Genomic DNA, 11,527 nt, shown 5'->3' on the forward strand with positions numbered 1-11,527 from the left:
TGAGCTTCAGTCCATTCCGGCGTATGCTCTGTAGCACTATAGTCAGTCTCTCATTGTGTTCTTTCAGTGTGGAGCCCCAGATGATGATATCATCAACATAGACCCGAACTCCTTCCAGACCTTCAATTATGTGTTCTATCGCTCTATGAAAGATTTCAGATGCAGATATTATCCCGAAAGGCATTCTGAGGAAACAATACCTGCCAAATGGTGTGTTGAAGGTACAGTATTTGGTGCTCTCTTCATCCAGTTTTAGTTGCCAAAATCCTTGTGATGCATCGAGCTTTGTAAAGTATCTGGCACCTGACATTTCACTGGTGATTTCTTCTCGCTTGGGAATCTGGTAGTGTTCACGTTTTATGTTTGTGTTTAAGTCCTTTGGATCCATGCATATTCTTAGATCATTGTTCTTTTTCTTTACACATACCATGGAGTTAACCCAGTCTGTTGGCTCTTCGACTTTCCTGATGACTCCTAGTGTGGTCATTCTGTCCAGTTCATTCTTGAGCCGGTCACGCAGGGGTGCTGGAACTCTTCGTGGAGCATGTACCACTGGCTGAGCATCTTCCTTTAGCTGGATCTTGTAAGTGAATGGTAGAACTCCAAATCCTTTGAACACATCCTGGAAATGATTTACTACAGAATCCACTGAGTCATCTGGTCTGCTTATGGCACAGTTTATACGGTATACTCTCTTGCCCAGCTCTAAGTCCTCACAAGCTTTGTCACCCAGTAGTGAATCAAGTCCTTCATCCACAACAGAAAACATGAGATGATGCACTTTGTCTTTGACTGTCACTTTATGTCTGCATACACCTAAGCTATCTATTTTCTGTCCATTATAGTCCTTCAGTAGTACTGACTTTTTCTGTATTTTGGGCTTTTCTTTCATGTTTTTAATGTCACTCATACTGATTAAATTTGCTTTTGCCCCAGTGTCCAGTTTCAATGTAACTAATGCTCCATTTATCTACAGTCGGATCATCCATTTGTCCTCTTTTACTGCATTAATTTTATGTTCAGCATTGTCCATATCTGAGGGCTGCACATTTTCTGTATCATTTTTGACATTGTCACATGACACCATTCATACAAAAAATGTCTCACTTAAATCAGTGTCCTCAATCACATTAACTCGTTGCCCTTTCTTTGTTTTTAGTTTTGAAAAGCATTGTTTGGCAAAGTGATTCTTTCCATTACACTTTGTGCACATTTTTCCAAACGCTGGGCATTTTCTTAACTGGTGTTTGTAACCATAGCGTTTACAATTAAAAATTTAATCCTCCGATTGCTTTTCATTTCTGTTCTGCCCACGTTTCTTCCCCTTGTAGGACACAGCACCGACAGCAGCATTATCACTCATTACAATCGCATCATTATTGATTTCACTGAAAGTCTTCGCATGCTTTCGAGCTAGCTCGCTGGCGTGGCATATTTTCACAGCAATTTCCAATGTTAGTTCGGTTTCTCTCAACAGACGTTCCCTGACCTTTTTTTTATCATGAATACCAAACATGATGAAACAGGGGATGTACCAGAGGACTGGAGAACAGCTAATGTAGTACCATTATACAAGAAGGGTAGCAGGGATAAACCAGGGAATTACAGGCCAGTGAGCCTAACATCTGTGGTAGGGAAATTATTGGAAAAAATTCTGAGGGACAAAATTAGTCTCCACTTGGAGAGGCAAGGATTAATCGGGGATAGTCAGCATGGCTTTGTCAAGGGTAAATCATGTCTGACAAATCTGATTGAATTTTTCGAGGGGGTGACTAGGGGGGTGGATGAGGGAAATGCTGTGGATGTGGTTTACATGGACTTCAGTAAAGCTTTTGACAAAGTCCCGCATAGGAGACTGGTCAAGAAGGTAAGAGCCCATGGGATCCAGGGTGCCTTGGCGCGTTGGATCCTAAACTGGCTGAGTGGCAGGAGGCAGAGGGTGATGGTCGAAGGTTGCTTTTGTGACTGGAAGCCTGTGTCCAGTGGGGTACCTCAGGGATCGGTGCTGGGTCCCTTGTTGTTTGTGATCTACATAAATGATTTGGATGAGAATGTAAAAGGTATGATCAGTAAGTTCGCAGATGACACGAAAATTGGTGGGGTGGTAAATTGCGAGGAGGAAAGCCTCAGGCTACAGGACGATATAAACGGGTTGGTCAGATGGGCGGAAAAGTGGCAAATGGAATTTAACCCTGAAAAGTGCGAGGTGATGCATTTTGGACGGACAAATAAGGCAAGGGAATACACAATGAGTGGTAGGACCCTAGGAAGTACAGAGGGTCAGAGGGACCTTGGTGTACATGTACATAGATCCCTGAAGGCAGCGGAACAGGTAGATGAGGTGGTTAAAAAGGCATATGGGATACTTGCCTTCGTTAGCCGAGGCATAGAATATAAGAGCAGGGAGGTTATGATGGTACTGTACAAAACGCTGGTGAGGCCACAGCTGGAGTACTGTGTGCAGTTCTGGTCGCCTCACTATAGGAAGGATGTGATTGCTTTGGAGAGGGTGCAGAGAAGATTCACCAGGATGTTACCTGGGATGGAGCGCCTCAGCTATGAAGAAAGACTAAACAGGCTGGGGTTGTTTTCCTTGGAGCAAAGAAGGCTGAGGGGGGACCTGATTGAGGTGTACAAAATGATGAGGGGCATAGATAGGGTAGATAAAGAGGAACTTTTCCCCTTAGTAGGGGGGTCAATAACAAGGGGGCATAGATTCAGGGTAAGGGGCAGGAGATTTAGAGGGGATTTGAGGAGGAACTTTTTCACCCAGAGGGTGGTTGGAATCTGGAACTCACTGCCTGAAAGGGTGGTAGAGGCAGGAACCCTCACAACATTCAAGAAGCATTTGGATGAGCACTTGAAATGCCATTGCATACAAGGCTATGGACCAAATGCTGGAAAATGGGATTAGACTGGACAGGGATGGATGGGCGGTGCAGAGACGATGGGCCGAAGGGCCTCTTTCTGTGCTGTAAAACTCTATGACTCTATGACTCTCTGACACAATCTGGTCACGAATCATGGATGCTTTCAGCTCAGAGAAATTACATGTCTGTGCTTTCAGTTTCAGATCAGTTATAAAGCTATCAAAAGTCTCATTTTGCTGCTGTGTCTGAGAACAGAAGATGTACCTCTCATAGGTTTCATTCTTTTTGGGAGAACAATGTGTATCAAACTTCTTTAGCACATCGTCTAATTTTCCTCTGTTCTCCTCTGGATTAAATACAAATGTATTAAATATCTCTATCGCCTGTGGACCTACAACCATGAGCAGCAACGCTATTTTCCTTGCGTCTGGCTTCGTACCAAATCCGATGGGAGCAATGTAGAGTTCGAATTGTTGTTTAAAAGTCTGCCAATTGTAGTCGATATTTCCTATGAGTTTTAAATGCTCTGGTGGCTTCAAATTCTCCATGTCGCGTTGCACAATATTCAGCAGATCTTACCAATCCTGGTACCATGTTATGTTAATTAATAACGAGTCGTTTTATTAAGAACAGCTAGCTTTTGCTAGACACTTTATTGAGCACATGTGGACTAGGCACAGTATCTGTAGAGGCCTCCATCTTGACTGCTGCCTTGTGGGTAGCCTAGTGCATCGTGGGTAGCCCACTCTTATATACATACAGCACCACCTAGTGTACCATTCCAGAATGACAGGTTACTGATCATTACACTATATAAATGCAAGTTGTCATTGTAGAGGGCTCTGGTATGGCACGAGCAGTGACAGATATGATGGGTGAAAATAGCTCCTATCTGTGCTTAACTTTCGAAGACTCTGAAACTGTGAGGGAGATGTCACATTTCGGAGTGGTCAATTGTCCTCAGGCGGGTTACATTGTGTATTCAGCCCCAGTGGCCTAATGGATAAGGCACTGGCCTCTTAAGCCAGGGATTGTGGGTTCGATCCCTATCTGCGGTGATGTGTTCTCTAATGATTGATATAACGGTGGTTTAGGTGGGGCGAGTGGTGGAAGGTGCTGCCAGGCGGGGAGGCTGCATTAAAGAGGATTGTATTATCACCTGTCAGCCAAGAATCCATTACAGCCATATGGTCAATGTAATCATCCACAATAAGGAGGGAGAGAGAAGACGGGCCAGTTAGCCTGACATCAGCCCTGGCTTTGGGAGATGCGGCCGAAGAAGCCTTGGCAAGTTATTGCTGTGCATCTTGTAGATGGCACACGGTGTGCCGGTGGTGGAGGGAGTGAATGTTCAAGATGGTGGATGGGGTGCCAATCAAGCGGGCTGCTTTGTCCTGGGTGGTGTCAATCTTCTTGAGTGTTGTTGGAGCTGTACTCATCCAGGCCAGTGCAGAGTATTCCATCACACTCCTGACTTGTAGATGGTGGAAAGGCTTTGGGGAGTCAGGAGGTGAGACACTCACCGCAGAATTCGGCGATGGTAATGCTGTTGAATATCAAGGGGTGGTGGTTAGACTCTCGTAAGTTGGAGATATTCAAGAATCAGAGGGCACAGATTTAAGGTGATTGGCAAAAGAACCAAAGGCGACATAAGAACATAAGAAATAGGAGCAGGAGTAGGCCATTCGGCTGCTCGGCCATTCAATAGGATCATGGCTGATCTGAATCTAGACTCACATCCACTTCCCTGCCCTCTCCCCGTAACCCCTAATTCCCTTATCTGCTAGGAAAATGTCTATCTCCATTTTAAATTTATTTAATTTTGCAGCTTCCACAGCTCTCTGGGGTAGCAAATTCCATAGATTTACTACCCTCTGAGTAAAGAAGTTTCTCCTCATCTCAGTTTTGAAAGGGCAGCCCCTTATTCTAAGATTATGCCCCCTAATTCTAGTCTCACCCATCAGTGGAAAAAACTTTTTTACGCAGCGAATGGTTAAGATCTGGAATGCGCTGCCTGAAAGGGTGGTGGAGGCAGGCTCAATCTTAACGTTCAACAGGGAGTTGGATAAGTATCTCAAGGAAAGAAAATGATGGAGGGAAGGTCATTGATGAAGCAGCTGCAGATGGTTGGACCTAGGACACTGCCCTGAGGAACTCCTGCAGCAATGTCCTGGGGCTGAGGTGATTGACCTCCAACAACCACAATCCAGAGTAACTGAGAGGTACGCTGGATGTATTTCCGTGGAAATGTTGGAGAATCGTTGTGGGGCAGAAAGCGGTGGTGAAGTTGGAGGCCACCATAAGATGCAGAAACGGTGGAGAAATGGACGTTGGCCCAGGAGAGTGAATTTCTGGCCAGGACCCAGACAGCAGCAAAATAAACCAGTGGGACAGTCACAGACTCAGCAGGAAACAGCAGCGATGGGGGATGGGCTGTAAACTGGACAAAGTTACCTTCAAACTGCAGCAGCTGAATAGAAGATCAGAGTCACAGCAGTTGAGTCTTACAGTGCATTCCAGTGGAGCCCAGTGGAGCAGTGTAATATTGATGGCAGAGAAGGCCAGGAATTGGGAATCAAATTTGAGCAAAGTTTCAGGGCTCACTGATGAAAACAAAGAGCGGGCAGGGTCGGGGGATGGACAGTGGGCACGGTATCTCCCTAAACATCTCCGCCTCGCTGCCTCTCTCTCCTCCTTTAAATGTTCCTTAAAACCTACCTCTTTGACCAAGGTTTAGGACTCCTGTCCTAATATCTCCTTATGTGGCTCGGTGTCAAATTCTATTTGATAATCGCTCCTGTGAAGCACCTTGGGACATTTTACTATGTTAACGGCATTATATAAAGGCAAGTTGTTGTTGTAGGTGGCTCTGGTATGGCGCGAGCAGTGACAGATATGATGGGTGAAAATAGCTCCCATCTCTGCTGAACTTTCGAAGACTCTGAAACGGAGGCAGATGTCACATTTCGGAGCGGTCAATTGCCCTCAGGCGGGTTACATTCTGTATTCAGCCCCAGTGGCCTAATGGATAAGGCACTGGCCTCCTAAGCCAAGGATTGTGGGTTCGAGTCCCATTTGTGGTGATGTGTTTTTAATGATTGACACAACGGTGGTTTAGGCAGGGCAAGTGGTGGAAGGTGCTGCCAGGCGGGGAGGCTGCATTAAGGAGGATTGTATTATCACCTGTAGCCAAGATTCCATCAAGGTCAATGCAATCATCCACAATAAGGAGGGAGAGAGAAGACAGGCCAGTTAGCCTGACATCAGTCATCGGGAAAATGTTGGAATCCATTATTAAGGGAGTGGTAACAATGCACTCAGAAAATCATATGATTAGGTTTTTGTGAAAGGGAAATTGTGTTTAACACATTTATTGGAGTATTTTGAGGATGTAACTAGCAGGATAGATAAATGGGAACCAGTGGATGTCGTATATTTGAATTTCCAAAAGGCATTCAATCAGGTGCCATGTGAAAGGTTTTATTTTTATTTGTTCCTGGGATGTGGGCGTCGTTGGCAAGGCCAGCATTTATTGCCCTTCCCTAATTGCCCTTGAGAAGGTGGTGGTGAGCCGCTGCCCTGAGGAACTCCTGTAGCGATGTCCTGGGGCTGAGATGATTGACCTCCAACAACCACAACGCTACGCAAGATAAGGAATCCTAGGGTTGGGGTAATATATTAGCATGGATAGAGGAGTGGTTAACAGATAGAAAACAGCGGGTAGGGATAAACGGGTCATTTTCCAGTTGGCAGGCTGTAGCTAGTGGGGTGCTTGGGCCTCAGCTATTTACAATCTATATTAATGACTTAGATGAAGGGACCGAGGACAATGTATCCAGATTTGCTGACGATACAAAGCTAGGTGGAAAAGTAAGCTGTGAGGAGGACATAAAGAGCCTGCAAAGGGATCTAGACAGATTAAGTGAGTGGGCAATAAGGAGGGAGATAGAGAATAATGTGAAGAAATGCAAGGTTATTCACTTTGGTAGGAAGAATAGAAAAACAGAATATTTTTTAAATAGTGAGAAACTATTAAATGTTGGTGTTCAGATAGATTTAGGTGTCCTCATTGTAAGCGGTTTTTGATCCTTGCCCAATTGCTAGATGGACGGTTCGAATCGCCCCCGCCTTCCGAAAGTTCTATACCCGGGAATTATTATTCAGAGTGTAAATGGAATAAGTCACGGACAGGAATGCTTCGGTGAAAAATCAAACTTATATTTATTTGGTCTAACATACATTGGATAAAACATGCACTACTAAATGAAATCACTATCTCTGTGGAGAATAGAATCCAGATTACAAACAACATACCAACTGTACACAACTGGGGCCTATAACAAGCAATAATTCCCTTGTTGCTATGGTGGACTCTAACTCCACCCCTACCAACGAATTACCCAGTCGCATAAACCCCTTCGCCTGGCTGAACTAAATGAAGCTCCCATCCTTGGAATAGCCCAAAAGCTTCACTTCTGAGGAAAACCCTGAGCCCCTTTCACCTCACCCAGCTTGCCTGGGATATCTGGTTACCGGCTTGGGACACTCGAGACTATGCTTACCACCACACACAGTTGGTCTCGATCGCTTCGCTCAGTGGCTTCTTCCTCTGGTACTTCTTGTTAGGTCGATCTTGGTGGAGCGAGGAAGCGAGAGAGAGAGAGAAAGAATGGTGGAAAAGGATTTATCTTTATAGGAGTCTTGCTACCCCTATCTTTCCCGCCAATCTTTAAAATCCTTTTGTTTCTAAGCACTCCGGTGCTTAATCAGTGATGGGTCATCATCGGACCCATGAGTATTCTGTGATTGGATCAATGGCCCTAAATCTGGGACATATCTTTTGGTCTTTGTGTTGGGAAAAACAGGCTCCTCTTCAGCTGGCTGAGGCCAGTGGGTTCATTGTTCTGCTTCTCTTCTGAGATGGAGGTGAGAAGTGCTTTTGCATATTGGGTGGCTTTCTAATAAGTTCAAGTTCAACGGCCCCCTTCCTTTTTCCAGGACTGTCGGGCGAACCCATACATTTTGGATGATTGACAGTTCTTTTGTCACAGCCAACTGCCATGCGTTCTCTGGAGTTTTAACAAACCAGTCCTCCACGCACCTGCACAGGGTGATCCCACCACAGGGAAAACACCCTCAGCCCATAAAGTCCACAAAAATATTCTCGACTGAGTCCATTCTTCAAACAGAGACTTTGCGATCTCGTCATCGTACAGGAAACACAGACAGTTAGCATGCAGGTACAGCAAGCAATTAGGAAGGCAAATGGCATGTTGGCCTTTATTGCAAGGGAGTTGGAGCTCAAGAGTAAGGAAGTCTTACTACAATTGTACAGGGCTTTGGTGAGACCACACCTGGAGTGCTGTGCACAGTTTTGGTCTCCTTATCAGAGCAAGGACATACATGCCTTAGATGCAGTGCAATGAAGGTTCACTAGATTGATTCTTGGGATGAGAGGACTGTCCTATGGTGAGAGATTGTGTACAATGGGCCTATACTCCCTGGAGTTCAGAAGAATGAAACATATAAGATTCAGAGTGGGATTGACAGGCTGGATGCTGAGAGGTTGTTTCCCCTGGCTGGAGTGTCCAGAACTAGGGGATATAGTCTCAAGATAAGGGGTTGGCCATTTAAGACTGAGATGAGGAGGAATTTCTTCACTCAGACGGTTGTGAATCTTTGGAATTCTCCACCCCAAAGGGCTGTGGATGCTGAGTTGTGGAGTATATTCAAGGCTGAGATCGATAGATATTTGGACTCTAGGGGGAACAAGGGACATGGGGTCGGGCAGGAAAGTGGAGTTGAGGTCAAAGATCAGTCATGATCTTATTGAATGGCGGAGCAGGCTCGAAGGGCTGTATGGCCAACTCCTGCTCCTACTTATTACGTTCTTATTGTGATGGACATTGAAGTCTACCTGATGGCATGAGAGTTCATGGGGTCAGGAGTCAGCGTTGAGGACTCCCAGGGCCACTCCCTCCTGTCTGTGTACCACTGGGCCGCCACCTCTGGTGGGCCTGTCCTGCTTGTGGGACGGGACATACCCAGGGATGGTGATGGAGGAGTCTGGGACCTTGGCTGATAGGTATGATCCTGTGTGGTTGCATTCTAGCCAAGCTACAAGTTTAAAGTTACCTGGGCCCACTGACCATCCACCTCTTTGTTTACATCAGTCAGCCCTGGAAATTTCTACAGAAATACCTCCAGCAAACCTCTCGGTCACTCGGCCCTCCCAAATCCCTGCTCCCACTTCCTCGAATTGTCAATACACTTGTCCACAAGGCCCTTACCACCCTTGAGGTTATTGCGGATGGTTGCACTGACATCACAGCCTTGACGGAAACTTGGCTCACAAGTTACGATTAATGCAGCCTCCCCGCCTGGCTGTACTTTCCACCACTTGCCCCGTCTAATCCGCCATAGTGTCAATCATAAAAAACACATCACCCCAGATGAGGCTCAAACACACAATCTCTGGCTTAGGAGGCCAGTGCCTTATCCATTAGGCCACTGGGGCTGAATACTAACAGCACCCCACCTGAGGACAATTGACCACTCTGAAATTCCTCACATTTCCCAAATCTTGGACAGTTAAGCACTGAGGGAAGCGATTTTCACCCATCATATCCACCGCTGCTCACGTGCCATGCCAGAGCCATCTACAGCAACAACTTGCATTTATATAGCGCCTGTAATGTAGTAAAACGTCCCAAGGGGCTCACAGGAGCGATTATCAAACAGAATTTGACACCAAGCCACATAAGGAGATACTAGGACAGGTGACCAAAAGCTTGTCATAGAATGGTTACAGCACAGAAGGAGGCCATTCGGCCCGTCGAGCCCGTGCCGGCTCTCTGCAATACCACTTCAGCTAGTCCCACTGTCCCTGCCCCTTCCCCGTAGCCCTGCAAATGTTTTTCCTGCAGGTACTTATCCAATTCCCCTTTGAAAGCCGTGATTGAATCTGCCTCCACCACCCTTCCAGGCAGTGCATTCCAGATCCTAACCACTCGCTGAGTGAAAAAGTTATTCCACACGTCGCCTTTGGTTGTTCCGCCAATCACCTTAAATCTGTGTCCTCTGGTACTCGACCCTTCCGCCAATATGAACAGTTTCTCTCTATCTACTCTGTCCAGACCCCTCATGATTTTGACCACCTCTATCAAATCTACTCTCAATCCTCTCTGCTCCAAGGAGAGCAACCCCAGCTTCTCCAGTCTATCGACATAACTAAAGTCCGTCATCCCTGGAATCTTTCTCGTAAACCTTTTCTGCACCCTCTCTAAGGCCTTCACATCCTTCCTAAAGTGCGGTGCTCAGAATTGGACACAATACTGCAGTTGAGGTCGAACCAGTATTTTATACAGGTTGAGCATAATTTCCACACTTTTCTACTCTATACCTCGGTGGCAGGATATATTGAGAGAGTGGTTAACAAAGCATATGGGATCTTGGGCTTCATAAATAGAGGTATTGAGTAGAAAAATTAGAGAAGTTATATTGAACCTTTATAAAGCGCTGGTTTTTCATCCTGGATATATTGCATCCAGTCCTCGTTGTAATGTACGTACCTATAAGGGGAGAACTACTTTTTACAGCTCCTGTATACTGTAGTACCGACAGTGACCACACCTGTATATAAACCCTGAGTAGTGATCTGTATCGTTAGTTCTAGAGTAACCCTCATTCAGTAAACACCTGTTGAATCGTTCCTGCAGTCTGTTGTCTGATTATTGAAGGACACAACATTCAGATACACGGACCTAACATTGGCGACGAGCAGATTCAAACCTACCTGCAACTCTGCATCACCTCCCAGGGATTCGCTCCTGGAGAACAGTGGAAAAATGCCGAGTCCAGAAGCACGGGCGTCGACCACGGGAAACCCCCCAGTCATCCAGCGGAGATTTGAGCATCGCAGGGGAGGCTGTCGAGAGCCAGGTTTGGCTTTCCAGTCACGGTGGTTGATGGGCCTTCAATAACCACAAAACTAGCAGTTATAGACTTAAACAAGTTGGCTTTTAATCACTAAGATCAGAGCTAACATCTCAACAGGCCGACTGGTTCACAGGAATGAGGCATACAGATCCTAGGATCTTTATGTAAGAGAAGTCAGGGGCGGAGCCAAGAGCCAAGACCTGGAACCTCCCAGGTTAGTCGGGAAAGAGGAAGTGAAGCTATACACAGTGGGGGAGGGTAATATACATGAGTGCAAAATGAATACAGGATCAAGACAAACAGATTTCATTACATTCACCCCTTCTATAGATTTAGTCCATCGGGGTGATGTTTCTTAAAAGTTGGTATAAGTGAGTCTGTCAGGAGGTTTCGCAGTTCTCAGTGATCGGCGCAAAGCCGGTCGGGGTGCCTCTAGGGGAGTGGATTCTGGTTCCTCCGCTGTCCGGGCCTCCGCAGTGTCTTCCAGGCTATCTGCAGTGTCCTCCATGTTAAAGTTGGGTATTGATACCTCTGGGCGTCCTGTCTCTTTGTAGTGTAGGTCTTCATTGGGTAGTCTCCCATCGTTCTCTCCGCTCCCCGAGGGAGCGAGGTCTTTTATGGAAACAGTGTCCTCTCGCCCGTCAGAGTATTCGATATAGGCGTACTGAGGGTTTGCATGGAGGAGCTGTACCTTTTCCAGAAGGGGGTCCGTTTTATGG

The sequence above is a fragment of the Somniosus microcephalus genome, chromosome 28, assembly GCF_052327205.1.
Source record: "Somniosus microcephalus isolate GS21.2 chromosome 28, FLI_Smic_1.0, whole genome shotgun sequence".
NCBI lineage: Eukaryota > Metazoa > Chordata > Chondrichthyes > Squaliformes > Somniosidae > Somniosus > Somniosus microcephalus.